We start from the raw sequence: 15,485 nt of genomic DNA, 5'->3' as shown, positions 1-15,485 counted from the left end.
GAGCCGCATCTCTTTGTGATAGGGAATTGTTTGGTTCTTGAAGGGGCCATACTACTTTCCTCCCAGCTTGAAGGGAGTTGGGATCCTGGAGTGGGCTGCTGATAGAGCGGACAGATTTTTTGACTTGCAAGGGGTAACGGAGGATGAAGAGAAGGTACGGTTGGCGTATATAAGCATGGAGGGCAGTGCTGGATATTGGTTCCAGTTCTGGAAGGAGAAAGCCAGAAACCAATCTTGGGAAGGGTTGAAGGAAGCGATGGTAGCGCGGTTCGGGGGAAGAAGCAGGGGAACCGTCTATGAAAGGTTGGCCACCATCAAGCAGACCGATTCAGTGGATGAGTTCAACAAAGAATTCGAAATCTTGGTAGGACAAACGTCGAAGCTACCGGAGGAAATTTTGTTGGGATATTTGATGGTTGGGTTGCAAGAAAAAATACGTAACCAGGTGCGATTACTCAACCCTCAGGAACTGATGGTCGCAATGCATATTGCGCGCGACGGGGAAGAACTGCATAGGGGTGCGAAGTCAGGAGGAACGGGAAGAAGCATGACGAACTGGAATAAGCCGATCGGGACAGTGTCGCGGGTGGAACCCATACGTCAAAACCACAACCGAATAGGGCCAGCGGAGAGTAGTGGGTCGGTGCGTAGAGAATCGACACAGGCGAGTGGGGTGGCGTCATCCAATATCGATAACAGAGGAAGAAATTTTCGAAACTTGCCTTACGCCGAATATGTGAAACGTAGGGAAGAAGGCAAATGTTTCAGATGTGGAGGGGCTTTCGGGCTGGGCATCGATGCCCAGAAAGGGGTTTGAGGATGTTGATTTTGGCAAAGGACAAAGAGGGAACTGAGACCAAAACAGAGACGGAGTTAAGTCAGATGCAGATGGAGCTCTCGGCGTGCTCTGCAGGAGGTCTGACGCAAGCTAAGATGATGAAGTTGCAAGGAGAAATCACAGGGAGAAGAGTTTTAGTCCTGATTGACAGTGGCGCGAGCCATAATTTCATTAGTAGAGAGCTTGTGGGAGGACTGGGATTAGACACGACAGAGACTGGGCCTTACATGGTTAGCCTGGGCGATGGGCAGAAAAAAGAAACCCGAGGATGCTGCGAAGGGGTGCAGATTGGTATAGGGGAAGTGGAGGTGACAACTAGATTCCACCTATTTGAATTAGGAGGAGTGGATGTGATTATGGGGGTGGAATGGTTGGCTACTTTAGAGAGGTAACTATGGATTGGAGCAAGCTGACCATGACTTTCAGCCTGGAGGGTAGGAAGGTAACCATAAGGGGGGATCCTACGCTAACCAGAAGCTTGGTAGCTCCAGAGGCATTGTTGAAAATAAAGGAGGCGGAGGTTTGGATGCTAGTGTGGGAATTGGGAGAGATGGAGAGGGGTGGAGTAGGGGCACCTTACCCAGGAATAACAGAGATCCAGAGAAAAGAAATAGAGGAGGTACTGGACTAGTATGCAGGGGTGTTCCAGGAACCCAACGGGTTGCCCCAGAGAGACTTATGGTGCATCAAATACCCATGAAGGAGGGAGTTGACCCAATAAACGTGAGGCCCTACAGGTACCCACATGTGCTGAAGAATGAAATAGAGAAGCAAATGGCGGGAATGCTGCAAACAGGGGTGATACGGCCAACCAATAGCCCATATTCCAGCCCTGTTATATTGGTGAAGAAGGATGGTTCTTGGAGATTCTGTGTGGATTATAGGGCCCTAAACCATGCCACAGTTCCGGATAAGTTCCCAATTCCAGTGATAGAGGAGCTGTTAGATGAGTTGAGAGGAGCAAAATATTTCTCCAAGGTTGATCTTAAGGCAAGACATTCAGAAGACGTCGTTTCGCACTCATTTGGGGCATTATGAATTCTTGGTAATGCCATTTGGCTTAACCAATGCCCCTGCAACCTTTCAAAGCGCGATGAGCAATTTACTGCAGCCCTACCTAAGGAAATTCGTGCTAGTTTTCTTTGATGATATATTGATTTACAGCCAGTCATGGGCAGAACATATGAGGCATGTGGGGATGGAGTTGAGGAGGCTGGAGGAAAATCAATGGGTTGCTAACAGGAAGAAGTGCGAATTTGGACGTGTTCAGATAAGGTATCTCGGCCACTTGATTTCTGAAAAAGGGGTAGAGATGGATCCAGGAAAAGTAAAAGAAGTGTTGGATTGGGAGAGACCAAGGAGTGTGAAAGCCTTGAGGGGATTTCTTGGGCTGACTGGGTATTACCGGCGTTTCGTCAAGGACTATGGAAAAATTGCTAAGCCCTTGACCGACTTATTGAAAAAGGGAGAGTATAGTTGGACTGAACGTGCTGAAGAAGCTATGTCTAGATTGAAGAAAGCAGTTACTTCAGCTCCTGTGCTAGTGTTACCAGATTTTGATCAGCCATTCCACATAGAATGTGATGCGTTGGGAGGGGGAGTTGGAGCAGTGCTGACACAAGGCCGAAGACCCATAGCCTATTTCAGTAAGGCCTTATTTGAGGGGTCATTGAACAAGTCAATTTATGAGAAAGAACTCACGGCCTAGGTGATGGCCATACAACATTGGCGACCATACCTGTTGGGACAACGGTTTGTAGTTCACACAGACCAGAGAAGCTTGCGGTACTTGCTGGAGCAGCGGATTACAACCCAGAATCAACAGAATTGGCTTGCCAAACTGCTTGGGTATGACTTTGAGATAGTCTATAAGGCAGGGAACACCAACAGGGCAGCGGATGCATTGTCCAGAAGAATGGAGGACCAGGGGGAAGGGGAAAAGGAATTAAGGGTAGTGACTAGACTTTATTGGCAGGATTTTGGGGATATTTTAAAGGATGTGGAGCAGGATGAATACTTAAGGAAGGTGGTGGAGGATATTAAGAAGAACCCAGAGGCACACCCACCTTTCACTATGGCTTTCACTATGGAGAATGAACGGCTGCATTATAAGGGTAGGTTGGTGATATCAGCTCAATCATCCTGGTTTCCAAAACTGCTAGTCGAGTTTCATCTGACCCAAACTGGGGGGATTCCGAAGTGTACAAGACCTACAGAAGGGTGGCTCAGTCTCTTTATTGGGTGGGAATGAAGAAGGTTGTTACAGACTATGTGGCGGGTTGTTTGGTGTGTCAACAACACAAGTACCTTGCATCTTCCCCTCAAGGACTGCTGCAACCTCTACCTATTCCTAATGTGTGGGAAGAAGTCAACATGGACTTCATAGTCAAGCTGCCACGATCGAATGGGTTTGATGCAGTGGTGGTGGTGATGGATCGCCTTAGTAAGTATGGCCATTTCGTACCCTTGAAGAACCCTTATTCAGCTCACACGATAGCTGAAGTATTCATTAAAGAAGTGGTCAGGTTGCATGGTATACTAGCTTCTATTGTGAGTGACAGGGATCCCCTGTTTTTGAGTAATTTTTGGAAAGAGTTGTTTAAGAGGCAAGGGACTCAACTACAGATGAGCACAACTTACCACCCAAAGTCCGATGGCCAGACGGAGGTGTTGAACCGGGTATTAGAGGGGTATTTGCGATGTTTTTGCTCGGAGCAACCTAAGGGATGGAGTTTTGTTTTGCCTTGGGCGGAATACTGGTACAATACCAGTTTTCAGGGAGCAGCGAAGTGTACACCTTTCGAGGTAGTCTATGGGAGATCACCTCCATCTTTGCATAGGTTTATTCTAGGCGAAACAGCAATGGAGGCAGTAGCACAGGAGTTACAGACCCGAGATGAGGCTTTGAAGCAATTGAAGTTCCACTTAGTGCAAGCCCAAGAGTTGATGGTAAAGTAGGCTAATAAAAAGCAGAGGGTAGCAGATATTGAGGTGGGCGACTGGGTATATCTCAAAATCAGGACGCATAGGCAAACATCCATGCCATCGAGGCTGCATCCGAAATTGACAGCGAGATACTATGGGCCTTTCCTAGTTGAGCAGAAGGTAGGACAGGTGGCTTACAGGCTTCAGCTACCTGAAACAGCTCGCATACATCCTATTTTCCATGCATCACAGTTGAAGAAAGCAATGGGGGCTAGGAGTGTGGAGAAAGAATTACCTGCGGATTTACAAGGGGAAGGGCCGTTTTATTGGCCTATTAAAGTCTTGGGTAGGAGGCAAATAAGGCAGGGAGACGAGGAAGTGCCACAAGTGTTGATTGAATGGCAAGAAGGGGGAACATTACCATACGTGATCAATACCCGAAATTCAACCTTGAGGACAAGGTTGAACATGGGGCGGTGGGTAATGATAGGCCCTGGTTAGTTTACAAAAGGAGAGAAAGAATTAAAGAACCTAATTGTCTTAACAGTTAGGGGGGGCGGATTGTATAAATAACCTCTGTTTAGCAGAGGTGGGGATCTTTTGGCAGTTATTGTACAGACAGGTTCTTTGAACCTTGTGAGGGAGGTTATGTTCCAAGACTATTCTTTGTACAGGCTATCTCTTGAGAAATAACAGAATTCTTTCATTCTTCTTTGCATTTTGTGTGTGTGTGAGTGTTTTGGCTAGGTTTCATACTTACAAACCTATCAGCTGCTCTCACCCATGGCATGTGTCATTGACCACCCAAAAGATCCAAGTGTTTTTTTTAGTTAGAGAGTCAAATAAACTTAACTTAGTGTTTGTTTAGTAGAGTAGGAAGAAATGAGTGAATGAAAAGGGTCAATCTAAATACCTAAGAAATAAAGTGAAATTAAAGGATGTTGGTTAAAGAAAAATAGGAAAGAGATAGGAAAAACATTATAGATAAACGAAAAAAGGTGAGAAAAAGTAAAGTGAATCCCATCAATTTAAAAAATGTTTCCACTCTTTTTTCTCTCACAAAATACCATACTTAATTTCATCCTCTCTCTCCCCCTTACATTTCATCCCAGCCAAATAGAGATTACACTTTCCATGACTGAATAGTTCTTTCAGTATGTAAAAAGCAAAGACAATTAACCCTGAAGCTGAAAAGGTAAAGTAACTAAACAACATGCACTACAAGTGTTAGACTCAGGAACTTCCAATGAAACAGAATTTCCTAGATCACAATTCTGGAACTAATAAGAACTAACGCTCACAACTGATAACACAAGTTTCTGCTCTAATAAAGAGAATCCTCCTTCAGCACTGCAGAAACAATGAAAAACAGACACCCAACCTAATTGATCTCCTTTCCTATATCTATAATCCAAATTGCCTATGCCCACTGATATTTAACAATATTTTATTGATACTAATAACTGCCCTATTTAAAAAACTGTCATACATAAATAACAAGTGTCTTTTATTTTTTCTAACATATACCTTCAATGGAATAACAGTAAGTTCCAACCTACTCCCACCGCTAGCAACTAAGTTCATCCAAACATGTGAATCAAAACCAGCGGCAAGATGAAAAACAAAAGAGGAAAACATGGATGCTTATTCCCAAGAATATATGTCATAAACTCAAGTATAAAATGTAATAAAAGGAGAGCAGTAAGTATTATGTAATTGAGTTAGTGTCTCTTACTGATTCCAATGCATAAACAGGAACCATTAAAATGATACCAATCAAAAACTTTTGTTCCTGTAAAGTGAAATTGAAAAATAAAAAAGACAATTAGCCATAGAAAATATTACAAAAGAAAAACACTGAGGTGAAATAGGAAAGTCAGTTAAAAGTGAAAACAGAATTAACCTCGGGCTGATTATAGGAGGCTAAATGCTCAAATACTAAATACATGGAGAGAACAAGAGCAGCAACAACAAATATACTTGCACTGAAGACGGTCAAACTCACAGTTCCTCTGGACTCCTCACCCAAGTTTTGGAGCCACATAGTCCCTTCTCTTCCAGTAGATTCAACTGGGATAAAAAGAAATATGGAAAAACAAAAAATCCCCATCAAACCCATTCGATAGAAACTTGTAATTGGTACTAATCACACATGGTCACATTCACATGTACGATTCACTACAAGAGTCTATGCTCCCACGGAAACTTTTATTTTATCTAAGTTTCCCTCCCTCCTTGTCTAGATGTAACAGAAATTCCTCAAATTCAATAGGTAAATGCAGAACTAACACATTCCTCCAACAATTTAATGCAGTTCTTGCTTTTTATTCACACGAAAAATCCAAAACGAGATCGCAAGGAATCCTGCAATGACAATCATGTCGACTAATGATTAACAAAAAATAAAACAAAAAAACATTAAACATTTTAAAAATCTCAAAACTCTGCTTCAAGGCAGGTACTGTTAGTTTAATCAACTAGTGCATATATGTATAATCTTTAACAGAGATAAACTAACAGAAACACAAAACCCTCAATGTTACAACGTTAGTTTCAAAATACACATTTCACACCGATAAGGTTTTAAATAACGGTATTGATCATTCATCATTAATGAAACGTCAAAACCCTAGGCTCTGGAAAACAAAGTACTCACTGAAACTGAAGAAAGAAAACGATGCCATGTCAAAAGCATTGAAAAGAAAGAAAATGAAGAAGAGAGTTCAAACCTGTTCTCTCGACTCTTATTTTCCTTTTTCTTTTTCCAGGAAAAATGAAGATGGTGCATTTTACCAAAATATAACGCGACTTTGCCTTCGGAGTTGGAAAACAACGTTGCAAAAAATCGCTAAACTCGAGGTAATAAATAAATAATTATATATATATATATATATATATATATATATATATATATATATATATATATATATATATATATATATATATATATATATATGCAATTTGGCGATAAGGGCAAGAAATCAAGATAAAATAATTTATATGGATTAAATTAATTTTGTCTTGAAATATTATCTGACAAACAAAAATCTTGAAATATTATCCATTTGGTTTTTTGTTTGTCACTATAAACTATTAATGATTTTATATTTATAAAGCAAAAATAAAAATTATTTTAATACTTATTGAAAATTAACGTTAACTTTTGTTTAATAAATATATGGTGATAATTATTAAAAATATTCAATTACTTTAATAATTTATCGAAAACAAATAAAAATAAGAAATTTAAATACTTCATATTTTTATAATATTAAATATTAAATATGGAATATGTCAATAATTGATGTATTAAATGGATTATTTACTTTTATATTAATTTTGATATTGTAGTATTATATTATTATAGATAAATGTGTTAATATATCATGAAATGATATTTTAATATTTAAAGCCCAATATAATAAAATATAAAACATATTCTATTATCACTTATAATATCCTAAAATTCTATCTATAATTTCTATAATTTTATATAAAGAGTATTGCATTTGTAACTGCTCAATAACTTTATTTGGAATATACATTTCATTATCATTTTATCTTTAATAATATAAATTATTTTATTAGTTATTTTATCCTTTAAATTTTGCTTCTATTTTTTATAATTATCTTTTAGGAATATATATTTTTTAATTTAATACATTTTATATTTTAATAATAATTAGAATAATTAATTTTCATTTTTTTATTATCATAAAATAAAAATTGATACAATGTGCACTAATATAATATAAAAGTAATCATTACTCTCCTTTTTTTATCATTACATAATTTAAATTCAAGATAAAGAGTTGGCTTAAATATCCTTGTAACCCTTACATGTATTATCTCTCTTGTTTATTTCAAAATGTTGAAATTGTATTTCTACTTTTTTTAAGTTATTATTATTAATTATTATTAATTATTAAAATATAAATATATTAATTAAACCAATTAAAAAAATTACATAAATAATTCAGTTAAGTAAAATATTTAATATTTTTTATGATTAGCAATTCTCAAAAACTAAAACATATTTAAAGGTAAAATATTTGTTTGTGATATATTATAAAATAAATGGTTTTATAATCATAAAACCTACAATTTAAAATAATGTATGTTTCTTTTTCTTTTTCTTTCACTTTAGTTTTTCAATTTTATGAGCTTTCTAAAAAATCAATTTTGTTAACGACAAACAAAAACTAAACTCTAATATCTTAGGAGAGAAATTTGGAACTCTCATTTCAAATTGAGAACAAAAATAAAATGAAAATGTTTCAAACAAAGATAAATGTTATGTAAAAAGAAGACAAAGTTAAATCTCATACATCATACTCAGTATTGTTCTAAATACAATTAGAAAGTGTAAAAGTGTTTGATCAAAGGAGAAAAAAAAAATTGTTGTGGTTTCTAGGAAAAAAGGTGCTCGTGACATGTGACAAACTAAAGGTTTATGTTATTTTACCTAAAGAAAAGCCAATAGATTAATACCAGAGAATAAATATAAATCTTAGGTGGGTTAAATATGTTTTTAGTCCCTAAACTATCACGCGATTTTGGGTTTAGTCCCTATTCGAAAGTTTTGTTTCTTTTAGTCCTCTTAGTTTTGAAACTCTTATTTTTAGTCCTTAAAATTGAACGGCGTTAAATTTTCTTTGATGTGGCAAACAACGAGCCATGTGGTATGCCACCTTCACTGACTACTTTTAATTGACGTGGCAGTAAAGGTGTGGTGATCGGTCGGCCTGGTGGGTGGTCGGCCACTCGGCCTGGTCGGCCACTCGGTTTGGTCGGCCACTCGGCATCTACTCCAACGAACCGTTCGACCTCACTTCCTTTTGTCTTACCGTTCGGTTTCTCCTCTAGTGCACCGTTCTGCCTCAGTCACTCTTCTATCTTTCGCTTACCGCTCGGTCTTTTACTCACCTCTCGGTCTTACACCCACACACTGTTCGGTCCTGCACACAAACACACACTTAAGAGGTTCAATGGATTATGCCATTGAATATAGTGGATTTTCCGCTGCACTAGAAGGGTAATGTTATGCTAATTGGATATCTGATTCAGATGAGACAAAATCCACTAGTGGTTATGTATTCACACTTGGGGGTGGTGCGATTACATGGAGATCAGTCAGACAAACAATTATTGCAAGATCAACAATGGAATCTGAGTTTGTTGTTCTTGAGATGGCTGGTAATGAGGCTGAGTGGTTGGAAAACTTCTTAGCGAACATTCCACTAGGAATGAAACCAACTCCATCAGTATCAATACACTGTGATTGCCAATCGGCATAGCTATAGATAAAAACAAGAATTACAATGGAAAAAATAGACATATTCAATTGAGACACAATTTGGTGAAGCAACTGTTAAAGAGTGGAACTATTTCCATTGATTATGTGAAGTCAGAACGAAATCTAGCAGATCCTCTGACAAAACCCCTGGGAAGACAAATGATATTAGAAACATCGAGGGGAATGAGACTTAAGCCACTTGCAAACAAACAAGTGATGATAACTCAACATTTATGATTGGAGATCCCATGAATAAGGTTCATATGGGTAAAAACAAGTCTCTTGTTAGTTCTGATAGCACTAAATTGATTTTAATCAATTATGTCCCTTTCTATGGTGTGTGAGCGAAAATGCTAGAGACTGCATTATTAAGAGGCTGAACTTTGTCATTAAAATTCTATATGGTGATAGAATTTTATCTTAAACAAAGTTTTTAATGATTGTCATATCCCTTATGGGTGTTGTATGATTTGCAACATACACTTGATGAAATCACCTATATGAGTGTCAAGTGGGGCCGCTTGCATGAGATCTTGGCATGATCTCTAGAGCACTCATGAATACCGGGCACGCGCATGGCCTAGTAAGCGCAACACAGCGATAACAGCAAGGATTGTGGGAGTGTATTGGGATTGATAAACCTCTAACACACGTCAAGTGTCTTTGGTTCATATAGCTTGCTATACCAACTACACGTGTGTTAAGTTTCTACATCTAAGATTGGTTCATATAGCTTGCTATACCAGCTCTGATGCATTACATCCTTTGAGACCCAGAATAAAAGTTTTTATCTTTTCTTTCAACTCTCTTTTGCAATATGTGGGGGATTGTTATAATATATAGTGATATTGCAAAAGTTAAAGACTTGGAATGTTTAGAACGTTGGTTGGCAACGGTAAAAATATATTTTATTAATTGCAACGTTAAAAGATTTTAATGAGCAACGATAAAAAACTTTAGTGCTCCAACGTTAATTTGTTTTGCTTTTATTGTCTTTTTTGTATTTTATTCTTTCCTAGTTCTATAAATAGAGAGTTATTTCCTCATTCCAAAACACACCAAAATCAGTCTTCTCTCATTCTTCTTTTCCTTTTCCTCTTTTAAAATTATTCTGGGTTATTCTATACTCTTTTTAGAGATCCTTGCTAGTTCTGAGATCCTCATAAATATTCTGGGAAGTTCCTGTTATATCCTACGGGGTTGCGCAATACACCGCAGATAAGCCCTTAAGGACAACGACTCTACACGCCTTAGGAAATATTGTTTTGTCAGCTTATCTACAACACTTTAGAAAGTAATATAATGGCTCAACAATTTGACAGCATTTCATTACTAATCTCAAAGTGAGAATATAAGGATGAAGACACTTCTATTTATAGGCTAAGGGTGTCTCCAACTTGTAGAAGCAAAATTGTAAAAGCGCAAGCTTGACCTAACTTGGAAATCAAGGGAAAAGTCATATCCAACAGTAGGAGGACATGTGGCCACTACCTATGGAGAATCCTCTCCATTCCTAGAATCACATATGGCCACTAACTATGGAAAATATTTTCCAATGTGAGCATGATACATGGTCACACTCATAAAAGTGGGACATCTCATCCTCTTGTTCACTAAGCTAAGTTAAAACTTTGACCACATGGTCAACACATGCTAATAGACATCCATTTGGGTCAACATTGAGTGTTGACCTTTTTAGGTCCAAGTTGACCAAAAATCCTACACTACTTGACCTAAAATACAAGGCCCAAAAAGAAATCTTAGACTACTTGGCCTATAATACAAGGCCCAAATTATTCATACTCTACTATAAGCTCCATGATGGTCCAAGATGGCCTAAGAAAAAAAATCTAGGCTCATCTTTCATAGATGACTTCAACCCTTCTTGAAAGTGCTTGGCTAGGGGGTATGTCATCACAACTGAGTTTGTTGGTGGCAAAAGATACAATATGTTCATTATAGATGATTACATTAGATGGACCTAGCTTAGGTTCCTTGTCTCCAAAGATGAATCTTTTAAGGTCATTTAAAAATTATACAAAAATACTTGAAATGAAAAACAAAACTTGTTTATTATAGCAATTATAAGTGATCACGAATAAAGTAGAGTACATAAACAGGCGTTTTCAATTATTTTGTAATGAAAGCCCGCATCTCAAGTTTTCAGTTATGTTTGTTGTTTAAGGTTCTTTTCTTCTATCAATTTCATTCTTCATTGATGTTATTAAAATTTTTTTTCATTCCTATTTCAATTTATAAGTGTTTGTATTTTAAATTTTGCAATCTAATCTTATTCCTTGTATACTCATGATCATGTGTTGAAATCATTCACTCAAGTTTTTAATGGGTTATTATTGATTTGAAATAATAAAAAGATTTTTGACTTTTGTATCTCATGTGCTAAATTACTTTTCATGCTTAAAAAACTCTTATAACTTATATAAAGAAGCATATTAATTCCATGAAGTACAAAAATAAAAGTAGTTTTTACATGTGTTTTTATAATTAAAAGTCATAATTTTTTTACTTTTCTCTAAGCTTTACTTCTAACTCTTTATATTGTGTTTTTATTAAGCCGATTATGAGGAACAATATAAAAAATATATTAATGTTACAAAAAATTATTTGACAAGTAAATTCAAACTATCATATGTGCAAAAACATGCACAAAATTTACAAGACCCTTCTACACAAAACACCACAACAAATTGTCTTTATAAGTATAAAATTATTGTGATATTTGACATTTTCTCTAATTATTATTTTCTCGTAAAGTCAAATAAATGAAAGAAAATCGAGCTTTAGAAAGGAGAGTTGGATAAAACTTTTAAATCTTTCAAAAAAAATATTATTGTAAGATGGTTTATTCGATATTGTTAAACTATTTGATAATTTTGAAAAAAGAAACTTCATAATTGTTGCAACCGAAATTACGACGGGACGGCGATCCAAAAAAAGACGGATTTTGAAAAAAAGATTTGGTTGAAAAAGAGATTTGGATTCGCCATCATGGTTTATTCTGGAAAACTACGGAAAAATCATAAAATGATAAGCTCCTTCGTAAATGCACCCCACACCAAACCCTAATCCATTGACGAAAATGAAGAGAAACATCTTATAAATGTTTTACTGTGTTGAGAATCCAAAATTTTGGTGAAAAAGGTGCACACAAATTTCTTCTCAATCTTTTAGGTGTTGTGTGGGAGAAGAATCAATTTTCCTTATTCTTAATTTGAACAGAATCGGTTCTTCTCCTCTTAATAATAACAAATATAATAATGATAACAATAACAAATAATATTAATAATAGTTTATTTAAACTAATTATATTTTATTTTAAATTAATTTTAATTATATAGATAAAATGATAGTGAGTCAATTATATCAATTAACATATTTTTTAATTTATCAAATCTATTATATTATTCTCTAACTTAAGTTTTTCTCTTCTCTTCCTTCATTCCTTATAGAGGTTTTAGGGTATGCGTGCTTTTAATGATGAATGTGAAGGATAGCAAGTAGATAGATTTGAAAAGATATAAAGATAAAGTTTATGTTGATTGTTTTAAGAAATTTGAAAGTGAAAGAGAAGATATTTAAAGATAAAACTTGTGAAAGTTTTTGAATCAATGTGATAGATAAAAATAATATTTTAATAAATTAAAAATGTAAGATTACAATTTTACACTTATAGTTAAAATAAGGTTTAAACCCTCGGATGATCCTCGTATTTGTACGAGAATCTCAAGTGAGTCCTCATATTTGAAACTGTCTCAATTGAGTCATAATATTTGTAAAATTGAGCCAATTTTGTCCTAACCGTTAAGTTGTCACATACGGCGTTAAGTAATGATGACGTGGTGTATAGATAATATGTTGATGTCTATTATTTGATTATGTGGACTTTGTTATTTAAATAAGCAGTGTTTGACATAGCACAAATCTAATTGTTTACTTTAGGAAATTAGGGATTTCATTTGATCTCTTCGTCTTGTCTAAGCACTTGATACTCTTCGTCTTGTCTAAGAAATCTGTGTTGGTGCAGTAAGAAGCTCTTTCTTTAGGGATTTCTTCCAAGAACGAGAAAAAAAGAGGTTGTCCCATTCTTCTTCCTAGCTAGCCGCAATAGAGGGTTTCTCTTCTTCAAAAAGAAAAGGGTTCTCCTTTTGACCAGTGTTGCCACGCACCTCCGTGGCCGGCCGAAATCGCTGCCGGCAACGTCACCCATGCTGGAAGCGCCGCTGCCACCTGCAATGTTTCTCCCTTCACGTGCTATGACTCCTGGACTGTGCCCACCTCCACGACCAAGGCTCGCCACCAAATCGCCACACTATGCCACTACCAACGCTCATCGTCACGTCGTCGCCGGTAATTCTGGTCGTTACCAAAGGCATCGCCAATGAGGGAAAAAACACACTCTATTATGTGAATCCTGAGCTGTCGTGATCGATTCGCCTATACTCGGAATCCACACTCGTCGCCGGCGATGTCGTCGACGATTATCTTCTTATTTGTATTGTGTTTTATTGGGTATGGCTTTGGGGTTTCGGGTGGTTGGAGGTTGAACATGGTTGTGGCTAGGATGTTGAATCTGTTTTTTAGTGTTCTCTGTTATTGGGGGCAATGAATAGGTATTGATAAATGGGTTTCAGGTTCTTGTCTCTTTTTCAGGTGACGATCAGTGTTTAAATTGGGTGATGAAGACATTACAGAGCCTAAATAGTATCTTTGAAAAACATATTTGTATACACAATAAGTACAGGCATTAAAATATTGAGTTGGGGTTGTTCGCAAAATCGAAAGAGATATGGGAAAGAAGATAAGTGCTCTCGTGAAGGAAGAACCTTTCCCAAAGTTGGGGTTGTCCGCGAGACCGAAAGAGATATGGGGAAAAAGATAGGTGCTCCCCTAGAAGTCCTCTTGCACGAGATCAAAGAGCCCTCAAGCTAGGTTTTATTTTTTGAGAATTAGGAGCAAAAGTCTGAACCTTTTGTTCAGAGTTCACAGGATAGATTGAGAAAAAAAAAACCCTAACGTATTTAGAAGAGGAAGAGGGACTACCCAGATTGGGTTTTCGAATTAAAGAGAGGAAAGCAATATTTGGAGTTCAATTTAGGTTTTCTAGGTTCAATTAGGATTAAATTGGTTTAATTACATTCCCCATTTCTTCCATGGGGAGGTTTGGTGGCCGGTGACTTACGACGAGGTCCATCGGGAGCGAGTCTCTGTAAATTTCGATTAGAAACCAATTTCTGTGATTAGGAATAAATTTTGCCACGTCAAAAACTCTTACTTTAAAAAAAATTCCACATAATTAGATATTTTTACATCAGCGTGCACCATGTCAGCACCTCTTAACATGCACCATGTCAACACCTCTTAACAGTTACAAACATGAGGACTCACTTGAGATTCTCATACAAATATGAGGACTATCCGAAGGTTTAAACCTTAAAATAAATATAAAATAAAATCTAATAATTATTATTATTTTTAATATTATTATTATTATTATTATTATTATTATGTTTAATTACTCAGTTTTCATTATTATTATTTTTAATTAAACCTTATTATTATTAATCACATCTTCTGCAACTGGTTCATTTTCAACAATGCACATCTTCAACCTTTTTCCACACCTCTAGATCCACCCGCTGCCACCAGCCCACACTTTTCTTCAACTTCTTCATCTTCAACCATTCACACATCCAAGCTCTTTCACCACCTTTACTTCCTGGCACCACAACCACAACATCACCAGAATCAATTTCAAACGAGCAAAATAGGTTCTCATATATGGGACAAAATAAGCATTGACCGTTTTATAATTTCACTTTCCATCCCTTCAAATCTTCTCATCTCAGTGAGGTTGTTGGTGATCTTTCTCCCTCAAATCCGCGCCTGCAAATCCACCCAAATCGGTTGAAGCAAACACACATAAAAAGTGAATAACATTAATCATAATTAAATTCGCCTAACACGCGTAACAACTTTAATATGCACAATATAGTTCGCCGTAAATGGCATATGTGTATATACATATACTCTCTAGTGATGAAAATGAAGATAGTGATCGCCATGCAAGAGCGTGAGCGGTACTTTTGACCTTGAGGAAAATAAAATCTCAGAAATAAATTTGTGTCAGGATAAAAAGGAAATAAATATATTTAACTCCTCAACTTTTATCGTTAATTCTCAAATAATTCAGAGTGTTTTGGCAGAGAAATAAATCAGTGCAGAAATATCAAGTCCTCATGCCATCCATAAACCCCATCATACTTTCAGTTTCAATAAGATCAGAGAACCAGTATTAATTCATCATTCGTGCCACTTTTTAAGGTAACAGTAGATGCCTAATTACTGATGCCGAGTTACAGCATGAAAAGATAGAAAGCACAGCGAAAACGGCGGCAGGAGAAGATA

The 15,485-nt window shown here is 36.5% G+C and overlaps 1 pseudogene across 1 annotated transcript in view; it reads right to left on the bottom strand.

Moving 5' to 3' along the window:
• The window catches only part of LOC148206360 (protein LAZ1 homolog 1-like), a 16,146-nt pseudogene extending 9,534 nt beyond the window's left edge, over positions 1-6,612 (bottom strand). Inside the window, exons 1-3 of the transcript XR_015783558.1 lie at positions 6,493-6,612; positions 5,667-6,127; positions 5,499-5,555 (exon numbers count right to left, since the gene is read on the bottom strand). The product of XR_015783558.1 is annotated as a protein LAZ1 homolog 1-like (transcript). The remainder of the gene's footprint in view (positions 1-5,498; positions 5,556-5,666; positions 6,128-6,492) is intronic.
• Positions 6,613-15,485: the final 8,873 nt, after the last annotated feature.

This window comes from Vigna umbellata, chromosome 1, assembly GCF_029865625.1.
Source record: "Vigna umbellata cultivar VRB3 chromosome 1, Vumbellata_1.0, whole genome shotgun sequence".
Taxonomy (NCBI): Eukaryota; Viridiplantae; Streptophyta; class Magnoliopsida; order Fabales; family Fabaceae; genus Vigna; species Vigna umbellata.
Note: the sequence above shows the minus strand (reverse complement) of the source record. Positions and strands in the feature narration are given on the sequence as shown.